A 16772-nucleotide genomic window follows, 5' to 3' on the forward strand; every position below is an offset into this window, starting at 1 on the left:
GCGTATTTGTTTATAATAGAACAATTTACAATTCTTTGGGTATATATCCAGTAATGGGATTGCTGGGTCAAATGGTATTTCTATTTCTAGGTCCCTGAGGAATCACCACACTGTCTTCCACAGTGGTTGAAATAATTTACACTCCCATCAACAGTGTAGAAATGTTTCTATTTCTCCACATCCTCTCCATCATCTGCTGTCCCACATCCTCTCCATCATCTGCTGTCTACAGATTTTTTAATACTCATAATTTTCTTTTGAGAAAGAGTAATTATTCTTCTAAATATTTGTTAACAAAATCAATCTGTAACTCCCTGACAGTTAAGGATACATGTAAATGTGCATAAAATATATAAATCATTTTCATTTGGGATAGTTTTCATATTAGATTAAATTGGGAATGCCAGAGTCTTAAAAAAAATCCTTTAGTATTCTTTTGAACTGGCAATTGTGAATTTCTATTTTAAAACATCACATGGACATTTTAACTTTTTCTAGTTGTATTTTTCACACAATGAGTGTTTCCTTTTATATTTTTAATTTTTGTGCTAACATAGGTGTATATATTTATGGGGTACATGAGATATTTTGATACATACATACAATGTGTAATACATCATGGAGAATGGGGTATCCATCCCCTCAAGTATTTATCCTTTGTATTACAGACAATCTAATTACAGTGTTAGCTATTTTAAAATGTACAATTAAGTATTATTGACTGTAGTCACCCTGTTGTGCTATCAAATAGTAGATCTTATTCATTCTTTCCATTTTTCATGTACCCATTACCTGTTCCCATCTTCCCCCCCACACACAACCATTCCCACCCTCTGGTAGCCATCCTTCTGCTCTCTACATCCATGAGTTCAATTGTTTTTATTTTTAGATACCACCAATAAGTGAGAACATGTGATGTTTGTCTTTCTGTGCCTGGCTTATTTCACTTAACATAATAATCTCCAATTCCATCCATGTTGTTGCAAATGACAGAATCACAGTGAGTATTTTCTAAAATTGATGAAGAGAAGGCCTTTGACAAAATTCAACAGCCCTTTATGCTAAAAACCCTCAATAAACTAGGTATTGATGGAACGTATCTCAAAATAATAAAAGCTATTTACGACAAACCAACAGCCAATATCATGCTGAATAGGCAAAAACGGGAAGCATTCCCTTTGAAATCTGGCACTAGACAAGGATGCCCTTTCTCACCACTCCTATTCAATATAGTACTGGAAGTTCTAGCCAGAGCAATCAGGCAAGAAAAAGAAATAAAGGGTATTCAATTAGGAAAGGAGGAAGTCAAATTGTCTCTATTTGCAGACGACATGATTGTATATCTAGAAGACCCCATCGTCTCAGCCCAAAATCTCCTGAAACTGATAAGCAACTTGAGCAAAGTCTCAGGATACAAAATCAATGTGCAAAAATCACATGCATTCCTATACACCAATAACAGACTTAAAGAAAGCCAAATCAAGAATGAACTGCCATTCGCAATTGCTACAAAGAGAATAAAATACCTAGGAATACAACTAACAAGGAACATATAGGACCTCTTCAAGGAGAACTACAAACCACTGCTCAACGAAATAAGAGAGGACACAAACAGATGGGAAAACATTCCATGTTCATGGTTAGGAAGAATCAATATCGTGAAAATGGCCATACTGCCCAAAGTAATTTACAGATTCAACACTATCCCCATCAAGCTACCAATGACCTTCTTCACAGAGCTGGAAAAAACCACCTTAAACTTCATATGGAACCAAAAGAGAGCCCGCATACCCAAGTCAATTCTAAGCAAAAAGAACAAAGCAGGAGGCATCACACTACCAGACTTCAAACTATACTACAAGGCTACACTAATCAAAACAGCATGGTACTGGTACCAAAACAGAGATATAGACCAATGGAACAGAACAGAGGCCTCAGAGGCAACGCCACACATCTACGACCATCTGATCTTTGACAAACCTGACAAAAACAAGCAATGAGGAAAGGATTCCCAGTTCAATAAATGGTATTGGGAAAACTGGCTAGCCATGTGCAGAAAGCAGAAACTGGACCCCCTTCCTGACACCTTACACTAAAATTAACTCCAGATGGATTAAAGACTTAAACATAAACAATAATACCATAAAAACCCTAGAAGAAAATCTAGGCAAAACCATTCAGGACATAGGCGTAGGCAAGGACTTTGTGACCAAAACACCAAAAGCATTGGCAACAAAAGCCAAAATAGACAAATAGGACCTAATCAAACTCCACAGCTTTTGCACAGCAAAAGAAACAGTCATTAGAGTGAATTGGCAACCAACAGAATGGGAAAAAATTTTTGCAATCTACCCATCTGACAAAGGGCTGATACCCAGAATCTACAAAGAACTAAAACAGATTTACAAGAAAAAAACAAACAAGCCCATTCGAAAGTGGGCAAAGGATATGAATAGACACTTTTCAAAAGAAGACATATATGAGGCCAACAAACATATGAAAAAATGCTCATCATCACTGGTCATTAGAGAAATGCAAATCAAAACTACATTGAGATACCATCTCACGCCAGTTAGAATGGCGATCATTAAAAAATCTGGAGACAACAGATGCTGGAGAGGATGTGGAGAAATAGGAACACTTTTACACTGTTGGTGGGAGTGTAAATTAGTTCAACCATTGTGGAAGACAGTGTGGCGATTCCTCAAGGACCTAGAAATAGAAATTCCATTTGCCCCAGCAATCCCATTACTGGGTATATATCCAAAGGATTATAAATCATTCTGCTATAAGGACACATGCACACGAATGTTCATTGCAGCACAGTTTACAATAGCAAAGACCTGGAACCAACCCAAATGCCCATCGATGATAGACTGGACAGGGAAAATGTGGCACATATACACCATGGAATATTATGCAGCCATCAAAAACGATGAGTTTGTGTCCTTCATAGGGACATGGATGAACCTGGAAACCATCATTCTCAGCAAACTGACACAAGAACACAAAATCAGACACCACAGGTTCTCACTCGTAGGTGGGTGTTGAACAATGAGAACACATGGACACAGGGAGGGGAGTATCACACACTGGGGTCTGTCGGGGGGGAAATAGGGGAGGGACAGCAGGGGTGGGGAGTTGGGGAGAGAGAGCATGGGGAGAAATGCCAGATATAGGTGATGGGGAGGAAGGCAGCAAATCACACTGCCATGTGTGTACCTGTGCAAGAATCTTGCATGTTCTTCACATGTACCCCCAAACCTAAAATGCAATAAAAAACAAAATAAAATAAAGCAAAATAAAAAAAATACTAAAAGTAAAAAAAAAATTCATTAATTCATTCAGAAAGTATTTTTGTGTCATTCAAGCATATTTGATTATGTGCTTGGTATTATTCTAGGTCAGTGTTTCTCAATGTTGACTCTGTTGACATTTTGGGGTGGGTAATTATTTCTTGTGGTGCAGTCGTATGCATTGTAGAAGTTTTGCAGAATCCTTGGTTTCTTTCTGTCTAGATACCAGTAGCACTCCCCCAATTGTGACAACTAAAAATGTCCCCAGACATTGTCTGCTATCCCCTGGGAGTCAAAGTCACTTCGGTTGAGAACCACTGTTTTAGATGACAAACATTTTAAAAGCAATTTGTTTTTGAAATGCATTTTGTGTTGTTTCCCTATTTCAGATTTGTACATGTTTCATGTGATTTTGTCTGTCAGTATTTCCTGGGCAGTGCCCAATCTGAAAATTAACTTAGGTTTCATAATGACATATGGAACTAGCCACATTTATCATAGAAATACTGAAATAAAAACCATATATTTTAAAATAGTTGATTTAATTGTGATTCTGTAACATATATGACATCCTGAATCAAAGAACCTATGATTTCTTGATCTTTTGAAAAGCACTTTGTACCTATGAGCAAATTCTTACAAAGAAATCTTCTAATGCTTATTTTTCCTCCTTTAAAAATGATCCTATTCATCTTTTGTTTTAAAGGCTATGTAACTTATTGGTACTGCATAAAAATTCCATTATTATAGAGACTATTCTCTTTGCTTCTCTGTTGCATCATCTTCTGAAGTTATGAGAGATGTGAAACATAGCCTGAAAATTCAAAGCTTTAAAACTTATTATATCCAGGAGAGACAGATTTAAGATTGCTGAGGTTTCTGGTTGAAGTACTTCAAGCAGAAATCTATACTCCATTAGACTCTCCAACATTGTGACCTTAATTTTTCAGATATTTTGCTCTTTAAATTGAAAGTTGTATTTTAATACAATTTAAGATTTTTGGAGGGGCTTGCAGTACTACAGATGTAAGTTGTGAAACATTTGAATAAATGAAAAGTAAAAGAGCAACTAATTTAGGAATGTATAGTTTTTATTTTTTAAATTTCAAAATATATAGTGATATAAAGATATGTATGGAACATACTTTATGCCCTGGATTTGGAGGAAAAGCTATTTAGTAAGGAGTTATTATTCATCCTGTACTTAAACAGAATTTCTTTCATTGGATATTTTTCTTGGCATTGCCTAAAGAGTTTCTGATTAGGAGTAGTTGTTAAGTTCTCTGAAGTTAGAAAATTCACTTTGTATGAAACTGTGGTCTGGGTGAAATGAAAATCTACCTGGACAATAGCTATTGAGTTATCTTGTTTCAACAGATAAAGCAGGAAATGTAAAACTGTATAATAGTACTGAGTTAAGAAACAGAACTATTTTTTAAAAAAACCTTTATGGAAAAGGAGAAATGAAAAGCCTCTTGTTCTTTTATTGGTAAATTAGGTCAGTTTTTAAATAATATGTTCATTGAAATGTACACATTTCTTAAGTAATGATATAATTTAATTCAATTCATATTTTAAAGGCATAATATCTGAACTGAATTCTTTAGAGGTCCTTAATTGCTTCATCTATTTTTCATTGTAAAATGTTGTTTCAAAACTAAATTAAAAAAATGTATTATGTATATTTGAGGTTTACAACATAATGTTATGAGATATATATAGATAGTAAGATGGGTAGTATAGTGAAGCTGATTCACATATCTCATCTCCCATAATTACTTTTTCATGACAAGAGCAACTAAAATTTAGTTATTTAACAAAAATCTCTAGTATAATACAGTTTGATTAACATTAGTCCTCATGTTGTATATTATCTCTAACTTGTTCAACCTACTATCTGGTATTTTGTATCCTTTGACTTACATCTCCTCCTTTCCTCTTCCGCCCCTGCCCATCCATGGTAGCTACTGTTTTGTGCTATAACTGTGTACTTGAGCCCTTTTCTTTTTAAATATTCCATGTATAAGTGAGAGCCTCTGGTATTTTTCTTTCTGTGTATGGCTTTTTTCACTTAGCATGATATCCTCCAGGTTTGTGTTGTAGCAAATGGCAGGATCTCCTTCCTTTTTAAGGTTCAATAATATTTCTGTCTGTGTGTGTGCACGTGTTTTTTTTTTTTTTTTTGGTTACTTTGTTCTTATTTATTTATTTTATATATGTGTGTGTGTGTATATATATATAATTTTATTGCACTTTAGGTTCTGGGGCACATGTGAAGAACATGCAGGTTTGTTACACAGGTACATACATGGCAATGTGGTTTGCTGCCTCCATCCCCGTCACCTATATCTGGAATTTCTCCCCATGTTATCCCTCCCCAACTCCCTACCCCCTGCTATCCCTCCCCTAGTCCCCCCAACAGAGCACAGTGTGTGATGCTCCCCTCCCTGTGTCCATGTGTTCTCATTGTTCAACACGCCTATGACTGAAAACATGCGGTGTTTGATTTTCTGTTCTTGTGTCAGTTTGCTGAGAATGATGGTTTTCAGATTCATCCATGTCCCTACAAAGGACACAAATTCATCATTTTTTATAGCTGCATAGTATTCCATGGTGTATATGTGCCACATTTTCCCTGTCCAGTCTATCATTTACGGGCATTTGGGTTGGTTCCAGGTTGTTGCTATTGTATACAGTGCCACAATGAACATATGTGTGCATGTGTCTTTTTAATAGAATGATTTATAATCCTTTGGATATTTACCCAGTAATGGGATTGCTGGGTCAAATGGAATTTCTATTTCTAGGTCTTTGAGGAATCGCCACACTGTCTTCCACAATGGTTGAACTAATTTACACTCCCACCAACAGTGTAAAAGTGTTCCTATTTCTCCACATCCTCTCCAGCATCTGTTGTCTCCAGATTTTTTAATGATCGCCATTCTAACTGGCGTGAGATGGTATCTCAATGTAGTTTTGATTTGCATTTCTCTAATGACCAGTGATGATGAGCATTTTTTCATATGTTTGTTGGCCTCATATATGTCTTCTTTTGAAAAGTGTCTATTCATATCCTTTGCCCACTTTCAAATGGACTTGTTTGTTTTTTTCTTGTAAATCTGTTTTAGTTCTTTGTAGATTCTGGGTATCAGCCCATTGTCAGATGGGTAGATTGCAAAAATTTTTTCCCATTCTATTGGTTGCCGGTTCACTCTAGTGATTGTTTCTTTTGCTGTACAGAAGCTCTGGAGTTTAGTTAGATCCCACTTGTCTATTTTGGCTTTTGTTGCCAATGTTTTTGGTGTTTTAGTCATGAAGTCCTTGCCTATGCCTATGTCTTGAATGGTTTTACCTAGGTTTCTTCTAGGGTTTTTATGGTGTTACTGTTTATGTTTAAGTCTTTAATCCATCTGGAGTTAATTTTAGTGTAAGGTGTCAGGAAGGGGTCCAGTTTCTGTTTTCTGCACATGGCTAGCTAGTTATCCGAATACTATTTATTAAACAGGGAATCCTTTCCCCATTGCTTGTCTTTGTGAAGTTTGTCAAGGATCAAATGGTTGTAGGTGTGTGGCGTTGCCTCTGAGGCCTCTGTTCTGTTCCATTGGTCTATATCTCTGTTTTGGTACCAGTACCATGCTGTTTTGATTAGTGTAGCCTTGTAGTATAGTTTGAAGTCAGATAGTGTGATGCTTCCAGCTTTGCTCTTTTTGCTTAGGGTTGTCTTGGCTATGCAGGCTCTCTTTTGATTCCATATGAAGTTTAAGGTGGTTTTTTTCCAGTTCTGTGAAGAGAGTCATAGGTAGCTTGATGGGGATAGCATTGAATCTATAAATTACTTTGGGCAGTATAACCATTTTCATAATATTACTTCTTCCTAACCATGAACATGGAATGTTTCTCCATCTATTTGTGTCCTCTCTTATTTTGATGCTTTTATTATTTTTGAGATATGTTCCATCAATACCTAGTTTATTGAGAGTTATTAGCATAAAGGACTGTTGAATTTTGTTGAAGGCCTTCTCTGCATCTATTGAGATAATCATGTGGTTTTTGTCTTTGGTTCTGTTTATGTGGTGGATTACGTTTGTGGACTTGCATATGTTGAACCAGCCTTACATCCCCGGGATGAAGCCTACTTGATCGTGATGGATAAGCTTTTTGATGTGCTGCTGCAATCGGTTTGCCAGCATTTGATTGAAGATTTTTGCATCTATGTTCATCATGGATATTGGCCTGAAGTTTTCTTTTCTTTTTGAGTCTCTGCTGGGTTTTGTTATCAGGATGATATTGGTCTCATAAAATGATATGGGAAGGATTCCCTCTTTTTGGGTTGTTTGGAATATTTTCAGAAGGAGTGGTACCAGCTCCTCTTTGCACGTCTAGTAGAATTCGGCTGTGAACCCATCTGGACATGGGCTTTTTTTGGTTGGTAGGCTATTAATTGCTGCCTTAACTTCAGCCTCTGTTATTGGTCTATTGAGGGTTTTGACTTCTTCCTGGTTTAGGCTTGGGAGGATGCAAGTGTCCAGGAATTTATCCATTTCTCCAGGTTTACTGGTCTATGTGCATAGAGTTGTTTGTAGTAATCTCTGATGGTAGTTTGTATTTCTGTGGAATTGGTGATGATATCCCCTTTATTGTTTCTTTCTTTCTTTTTTTTTGAGACTGAGTCTTGCTCTGTCGCCAGGCTGGAGTGCAGTAGCGCAATCTCGACTCACTGCAACCTCCGCCTCCCAGGTTCAAGTGATTCTTCCGCCTCAGCCTTCCGAGTAGCTGGGACCACAGGCGTGTGCCACCATGCCTGGTTAATTTTTGCATTTTTAGTAGAGATGGGGTTTCACCATGGCCAGGATGATCTCAATCTCTTGACCTCATGATCCACCTGCCTCAGCCTCTCAAAATGCTGGGATTACAGGCTTGAGCCACCATGCCTGGCCCCCCTTCATTGTTTCTTATTGCATCTATTTGATTCTTCTCTCTTTTCTTCTTTATTAATCTGGCTAGTGATCTATTTTGTTGATCTTTCCAAAAAACCAGCTCCTGGATTTATTGATTTTTTGAAGGGTTTTTTTTGTGTCTCTATCTCCTTCAGTTCTGCTCTGATCTTAGTTATTTCTTGTCTTCTGCTAGCTTTGAGTGTTTTTGATCTTGCTCTTGTAGCTCTTTCAATTTTGATGATAGGATGTCAATTTTAGATCTTTCCTTGCTTCTTGTGTGGGCATTTACTGCTGTAAGTTTTCCTCTAGACCCTGCTTTAAATATGTCCCAGAGGTTCTGGTACATTGTGTATTTGTTCTCGTTTGTTTTGAAGAACATCTGTATTTCTGCCTTCATTTCATTGTTTATCCAGTCAACATTCAAGAGCCAGTTGTTCAGTTTCCATGAAGTTGTGTGGTTCTGAGTTAGTTTCTTAATCCTGAGTTCTAATTTGATTGCACTGAGGTCTGAGAATGTTTGTTATGATTTCTGTTCTTTTGCATTTGCTGAGGAGTGATTTACTTCCGATTATGTGGTCAATTTTAGAATAGATGTGATGTGGTGCTGAGAAGAATGTATATTCTGTGGATTTGTGGTGGGGAGTTGTGTAGATGCCTATTAGGTTTGCTTGGTCCAGATCTGAGTTCAGGTCCTGGATATCCTTGTTAATTTTCTGTCTCATTGATCTGTCTAATATTGACAGTGAAGTGTTAAAGTCTCCCACTATTGTTGTGTGGGAGTCTAAGTCTCTTTGTAGGTCGTTAAGAACTTGCTTTATGTATCTGGGTGCTCCTGCATTGGGTGAGTATATATTTAGGATCGTTAGCTCTTCTTGATGCATTGATCCTTTTACCATTTTGTAATGCCCTTCTTTGTGTCTTTTGATCTTTGTTGGTTTAAAGTCTATTTTATCAGAGACTAGGATTGCAACACCTGCTTTTTTTTTTTTTTGCTCTCCATTTGCTTGGTAAATCTTCCTCTATCCCTTTATTTTGAGCCTATGTGTATCCTTGCATGTGAGATGGGCTTCCTGGATACAGCACACCGATGGGTTTTGACTTTTTATCCAATTTGCCAGTCTGTGTCTTTTGATTGGAGCATTTAGCCCATTTACATTTAAGGCTAATATTTCTATGTGTGAATTTGATCCTACTATTTTGATTCTACCTGGTTGTTTTGCCCATTAGTTGACGCAATTTCTTCATTGTGTCGATGCCCTTTACCATTTGGTACGTTTTTGGAGTGGCTGATACTGGTTGTTCTTTTCTATATTTAGTGCTTCTTTTAGGAGCTCTTTGAAGGCAGAACTTGTGGTGATGAAATCTCTGAGCAATTGCTTGTTTGTAAAGGGTTTTATTTCTCTTTACTTATGAAGCTTGGCTGGATATGAAATTCTAGGTTGAAAGTTCTTTTCTTTAATGATGTTCAATATTGGCCCCCACTCTCTTCTGGCTTGTAGGGTTTCTGCCAAGAGATCCACTGTGAGTCTGATGGGCTTCCCTTTGTGGGTAACCCGACCTTTCTCTCTGGCTGCCCTTTGAAAAAACTTTCCTTCATTTCAATCCTGGTGAATCTTATGATTATGTGCCTTGGGGTTGCTCTTCTTGAGGAATATCTTTGTGGTGGTCTCTGTATTTCCTGGACTTGAATATTGGCCTGACTTGTTTGGTTGGGGAAGTTCTCCTGGATAATATCCTGAAGAGTGTTTTCCAGCTTGGATTCATTCTCTCCATCATATTCAGGTACACCTATCAAACCCAGATTAGGTCTTTTTTTTTTTTTTATTTTTTTTATTGCATTTTAGGTTTTGGGGTACATGTGAAAAACATGCAAGGTTGATGCTTAGGTGCATACGTGGCAGTGTGATTTGCTGCCTTCCTCCCCTTCACCCATATCTGGCATTTCTCCCCATGCTATCCCTCCCCAATTCCCCACCCCTCCGCTGTCCCCCCCACTCCCCCACAACAGACCCCCATGTATAGTGCTCCCCTCCCTGTGTCCATGTGTTCTCCTTGTTCAACACCCGCCTATGAGTGAGAACATGTGGTGTTTGATTTTGTGTTCTTGTGTCAGTTTGCTGAGAATGATGGTTTCCAGGTTCATCCATGTCCCTACAAAGGACGCGAACTCCTCGTTTTTAATGGCTGCATAATATTCCATGGTGTATATGTGCCACATTTTTCCTGTCCAGTCTATCATCGATGGGCATTTGGGTTGGTTCCAGGTCTTTGCTATTGTAAACTGTGCTGCTATGAACATTCGTGTGCATGTGTCCTTATAGTAGAACGATTTATAATCCTTTGGATATATGCCCAGTAATGGGATTGCTGGGTCAAATGGAATTTCTATTTCTAGGTCCTTGAGGAATCGCCACACTGTCTTCCACAATGGTTGAACTAATTTACACTCCCACCAACAGTGTAAAAGTGTTCCTATTTCTCCACATCCTCTCCAGCATCTGTTGTCTCCAGATTTTTTAATGATTGCCATTCTAACTGGTGTGAGGTGGTATCTCAATGTAGTTTTGATTTGCATTTCTCTAATGGCCAGTGATGATGAGCATTTTTTCATATGCTTGTTGGCCTCATGTATGTCTTCTTTTGTAAAGTACCAGATTAGGTCTTTTCACGTAATCCCATATTTCTTGGAGGCTTTGTTCATTTCTTTTTACTCTTTTTTCTCTAATCTTGCCTTCTTGTTTTATTTCATTAAGTTGATTTTCAATCTCTGATATCCTTTCTTCTGCTTGGTTGTTTCAGCTATTGAAACCTGTGTATGCTTCACGAAGTTATCGTGTTGTGTTTTTTAGCTCCATCAATTCATTTATATTCTTCTCTAAGCTATTTTTTTCTTGTTAATATTTCGTCAAACCTTTCTTCAACGTTCTTAGTTTCTTTGCATTGGGTTAGAACATATTCTTTTAGCTCACAGAAGTTTGTTATTACCCACTTTCTGCAGCCTGTTTCTGTCAATTCATCAGACTCATTCTCCATCCAGCCTTGTTTGCTTGCTGGTGAGGAGTTGTGATCCTTTGGAGGAGGAGAAGCATTCAGGTTTGGGGTGTTTTCATTCTTTTTGTGCTGGTTTCTTCCCATCTTTGTGGCTTTATATACCTGTGGTCTTTGTAGTTGGTGACTTTCGGATGGGGTCTCTGAGTGGACGTCCTTTTTGTTGATGATGAAGTTATTTCTGTTTTTTAGTTTTCCTTCTAACAGTCAGACCTCTCTGCTGTAGGACTGCTGGAGGTCCACTCCAGACCCTGCTTGCCTGGGAATCACCTGTGGGGGCTGCAGAACAGTGAGGGTTGCTGCCAGTTTCTTCTTCTGTTACCTTCATCTGAGAAGGATACCTGCCACATGTCAGCCTGAGTTCTCCTTTATGAGGTGTCTCTTTGGATATACGGGGTCAGGGAGCTGTTTGAGGAGACAGTCTGTCCCTTGTAGGAGCTCAAGTGCTGAGCTGTGAGCTCCGTTGTTCTGTTCAGAGCTGCTGGGCAGGTACATTTAAATCTATTGCAGTGGAACTCATAACTGCCTTTTTTTCCCAGGTGCTCTCTCCTGGGAAGGTGGGGCTTTATTTATAATTTCCTGATGTGCTGCTGCCTTTTTTCAGAGATGCCCTGCCCAGCAAGAAGGTAGCCTAGTCACAGTCTGCCAGCAGAGGTGTTGCTGAGCTGCCGTGGGCTCTGCCCAGCTGCTGTGTGAACTTCCTTGTGGTTTTGCTTATAGAGGTATAGTTAGAACTGCCTCAGTAATGGCGGACTGCATCAGTAATGGTAGAGTGCCTCAGTAATGGCAGACTGCCTTGGTAATGGCAGACTGCCTCAGTAATGGTGGACTCCCTGAGTAGTGGTGGACTGCCTCGGTAATGGTGGACGCCCTTCCCCTCACAGAGCTGGACTGTCCTGAGTCCAGCTGTGCTTGTTGTGAAACTCTCAATCCAGAGCGTTTCAGATTGCTGGTCTTTGTGGGGTGGGACCTGCCGAGCCAGATCACCTGGCTCCCTGTTTCAGCCCCTTTTTTTTCAGTTGAATGGGCGACTCTGTCTCCCAGGTGTTCCAGGCACCAGTTGAAACGGCACTCAGATTTGTATGAGTTTTTGTGTGGAGACCTACTGTGCCAGCTGAAACAGCTGTGCTGGAGACTTGTGGCACTTTTCCACCCAGGAATCTCCTGGTCTGTGGGCAGTAAAAATTAGTTTGGAAATGCAGTGATCACTCACCCTCTGCATTCTCTCTGGGAGAATGCACTCTAGAGCTGTTCCTATTCAGCCATCTTGGATTGTCCACTGCTGTTTCTTTTTAAAATTTTATTTGTCTTTTTTTAAAGACTGGGTCTTGCTCTGTCACCCAGGCTAGACTGCAGTGGCATGACCACAGCTCATTCAAACTCCTGGACTTTGGTGATCCTCCCACCTCAGCCTTCCAAGAAACTGGAACTACAGGTACACTCCACCACACCTGGATAATTAAAAAAAAACCTTTTTTTTTTGTAGAGATGGAGTCTCACTATGTTGTTTAACCTGGTCTCAAACTTCTAGCCTCAAACGATTCTCCCACCTTGGCTTTCCAAACCACTGGGATTCCAGGCATGAGCCACCACCCTGGCCAACTGTTTCTTTATCCATTCATTCATGGACAGACATTTAGGTTGTTTTCGTATCTTGGCTATTATGAATAATGCTGTAATCAACATGGGAGTGCATATGTATTTATGAGGTGACCAAAAGGTCATCTCTTTTGGGTATACCCACAGAAGAGGGATTGCTGGGTTGTATGATAGTTCTATTTTAAATTTTTTCAAGAACCACCAGACTGTTTTCCATAATGGCTGTACCAATCTACATTCCCACCAATAGTGTGCTAAGGATTTTGGGCCTAAATTGATCATACAGTCTTTCAGTTTGTAGCTCACTGAAGGATGATACATCAAGTATTATTTATTTATATATAGAAGTTTAGCATTTATATTAGCTCCTATTTGTGTACTACAGTTAAGTTATGAGTTAGCTATTAAGGGCATAATGTAACCTCACTGAGTTCCTTTATGCATATTCATGATAGTTAAATGCCAAATAAATCATATGACTATCTTAATGCCAAGTAATTATTGCAACAGTTGCTGAGGGGCATTCTTTATAATGAAGAAGCAATTTCAGGTAGATTCTCCAAATCTTATGCTATCCTTTTGCAGTCCAAAAGTGTTCGGGAGTTTACTCTTATGTATTGGTATTGATGTTTTGGGGGTGCTCCATTGTTTCAGGCTAGAAGTGGAAAGATTCCTACCTGATTTTGCTGAGACTTTGGTTGTGGTGTCTCCAGGTCAAGTATTTCATCTTCACAATGGCCAGCTGGCTTGCTCCCTTACCTTATTCACTGATACACTGATTTTTTTTTTTTTTTTTTTTTTTGAGACTTAGTCTTGCTGTGTCACCAGGCTGGAGTATAGTGGTGTGATCTCGGCTCACTGTAGCCTCCACATCTTGGGTTCAAGTGATTCTCCTGCCTTAGCCTCCCGAGTAGCTGGGACTACAGGCACATGCCACCACATCCAGCTAATTTTTGTATTTTTAGTAGAGATGGGGTTTCAGCATGTTGGCCAAGATTGTGTCGATCAATCTCTTGACCTTGTAATCTGCCCATCTTGGCCTCCCAAAGTGCTGGGATTACAGGTGTGAGGCACTGCACTGGGCCCTGATATGCTGATTCTTAAATGATCACTCATAGCCTCATCAGACCTGGAGACCAGGGCAAGAGAGATTCAGCACCTCACTAATAGTACATTTTGAGATGCAGCACAATGTCAGAGATTGCCTTTAAGTCTCTAGAGGACCTGGCTTGATAGCAATGTAAGTCTCTGTGATAATGGACTAGGTGAAAATCTTAATTTTTACTTGGTTTTGCATCTTTGTTTTTTAACAAAATTATTTACAATTTTATTTTTTCAGAAAGACATTATTTTTTACCCCCTCAGAATGCCTTTTCTGTAAACTTTACAGGTTGGACAATCATAAAATCCTTCTGGTTAGATCTCGTATTTCTTGGCTAGGTTGCATGTCAAGGAACGAAGAGATTCTGGACAAATCTTAAATTTACAAAACCCAATTTATATTATCAGTAATACTTGAAAACATTTCTCTTAGTTTTTAGATATCCTCCTGTTGTCAGAAAGGTTAATTGGCCAAATAATAGTGTACAATTATGATCTGAGACAAGCGAGTTCCTGACCCTTGACTTTTAGGAAGTCTTCGTGTTAGGAGACCAGAGCTCTATTTTCTTTCCCTTTTTGACATTTTAAAAAAGTAGCTGACATTCTGTTTCTATTTCATTATTTAGAGACATGCATGTATCTGTGTGTTCATTCATTCAACAAGCATTCATTGAGCACTAGACACTGGTGTAGGAAAGAACACCTCTTGTTAGGTTAGGTCACTCTGCCAAATTAATGTAAAACTGCCTATCTTTTTGAGCCTTTTGTTTTTCTAAAAAAAATCCTTCTATTGGCTTTTTTCTTTAGTTAGTGGCAACAAGGTAATCTTTTATGATACTTATGATGACTAAAATGACAAGTCACACTAAAAGTTCCCTGTATAGGAACACAGTGATATGTTTGCACAAATAAGACTACAGTAATACATTACTGGGGGCATGATGGCATAGTGATTTCAACAGCATGGACTTTGGAGGCAGACGGTTTGGATTCATATTCTAGATTTACCATTTACTAGTTGCGTGACTGCAGGCAAGTTACTTAACCTCAGTTTCCTTATTTGTAAACTTCAGATAATTATAGTGCCTACTTCATAGGGTTGTCATAAGTATTAAATGAGTTAATATGTATAATATATTCATTATAGTGCCTGACACATCAGGCTATTTAAGTGTTAGCTTTTGTTATTCCTATTCATTTTTTTTTTTTTTGAGACTGTCTGGCTCTGTCACTGAGGCTGGAGTGCAATAGCACGCTCTTGGTTCACTGCAACCTCTGCCTCCCAGGCTCAAACCATCCTCCTATGTCAGTGTCCTGAGTAGGTTGGACTACAGGTGCACACCACCATGCTCAGCTAATTTTTTGTATTTTTGGTAGAGACGAGGTATCACCATGTTGCCTGGTCTGGTCTTGAATTCTTTGGCTCAAGCAATCCTCCTGCCTTGGCCTCCTAAAGTGCTAGGATTACAGGCATGAGCCACCATGCCTGCACCTAATTTTTTTTTTTTAACTCAAGAAAACTTCCTTGTCTATGATTTGCATATCTATTTTATTTATTTATTATTATTAAAAAAATTTTTTTTTGAGACAGAGCCTCACTCTTTTCCCTTGGCTGTAGTGCAGTGGCATGATCTCGGCCCACTGCAACCTCCGCCTCCCAGGTTCAGCCTCCTGTGTTGGCCAGGCTGGTCTTGAACTCCTGACCTCAGGTGATCCACCTGCCTCGGCCTCCCAAAGTGCTTCTAGGATTACAGGCGTGAGCCACTGTGCCCAGCACATGTCCATTTTAATAATCTCATGTTATTCTAAACAATAATGTTTAGTATACTACAGAAAATCACTCATCATACCAAGAACAAGGGAAATTTCAACTTGACTGAGAAAAGTCAATAACAGACACCAATATTGAGATGACACAAGTGTTGGAATTATCTGACAAGAACTTTAAAGCAGACATGGTAAAAAACACTTCAGTGAGCAATTACGAACACACTTGAAACAAAAGTTTTTAAATGGTGGTCTAGGCATGGTGGCTCATGCCAGTAATCCTGGTACTTTGGGAGGCTGAGGCAGGCAAATCACCTGAGGTCGGGAGTTAAGACCAGCCTAGGCAACATAGCAAGACCCCACCAGGTGGGGTGGCTCATGTCTGTAATCCCAGCACTTTGGGAGGCTGAGGTAGGCAGTTCACCTGAGGTCAGGAGTTAAGACCAGCTTGGCAAACATGGTGAAACCCCATCTCTGCTAAAATAAAAAAATTAGCCAGGTGTGGTGGCAGGTGCCTGTAATCCCAGCTACTTGGGAGGCTGACACAGGAGAATCACTTGAACCCAGGAGTCAGAGGTTGTAGTGAGCAGAGATGGAGCCACCACACTCCAGCCTGAGTGATAGAGTAACACTCTGTCTCAAAAAACAAACACCCCCCGCCTTTTTTTTTAAATAGCTGGGCATGGTGGTGCATGCCTATAGTCCTAGCTACTTGGCAGGCCGAGGTAGGAGGATTGCTTGAGCCCAGGAGCTCAAGGTTGCAGTGAGCTATGATCATCATGCCATTGTACTCCAGCCTAGGTAATAGAGTGAGACCTTGTCTCTAAAACAAACAGGCCAGGTGCGGTGGCTCACAACTGTGATCCCAGCACTTTGGGAGTCTGAGGCGGGCGAATCATGAGGTCAGGAGTTTGAGACCAGCCTGGCCAAGATGGTGAAACCCCATCTCTACTGAAAATACAAAAATTAGCTGGGTGCTATGGCAGGTGCCTGTAATCCCAGCTACTCTGGAGGCTGAGGCAGG

General features: G+C 39.4%; 1 protein-coding gene across 2 annotated transcripts in view; it reads left to right on the forward strand.

Annotated features, from left to right (window-relative positions):
• STK33 (serine/threonine kinase 33) overlaps nucleotides 1–16772 on the forward strand; it is a 195077-nt gene that overhangs the window by 56018 nt on the left and 122287 nt on the right. The window lies entirely within an intron of this gene.

Source organism: Aotus nancymaae, unplaced genomic scaffold (genome assembly GCF_030222135.1).
Source record: "Aotus nancymaae isolate 86718 unplaced genomic scaffold, 86718_ANA_hifiasm-v0.15.2.pri h1tg000059l, whole genome shotgun sequence".
Taxonomy (NCBI): Eukaryota; Metazoa; Chordata; class Mammalia; order Primates; family Aotidae; genus Aotus; species Aotus nancymaae.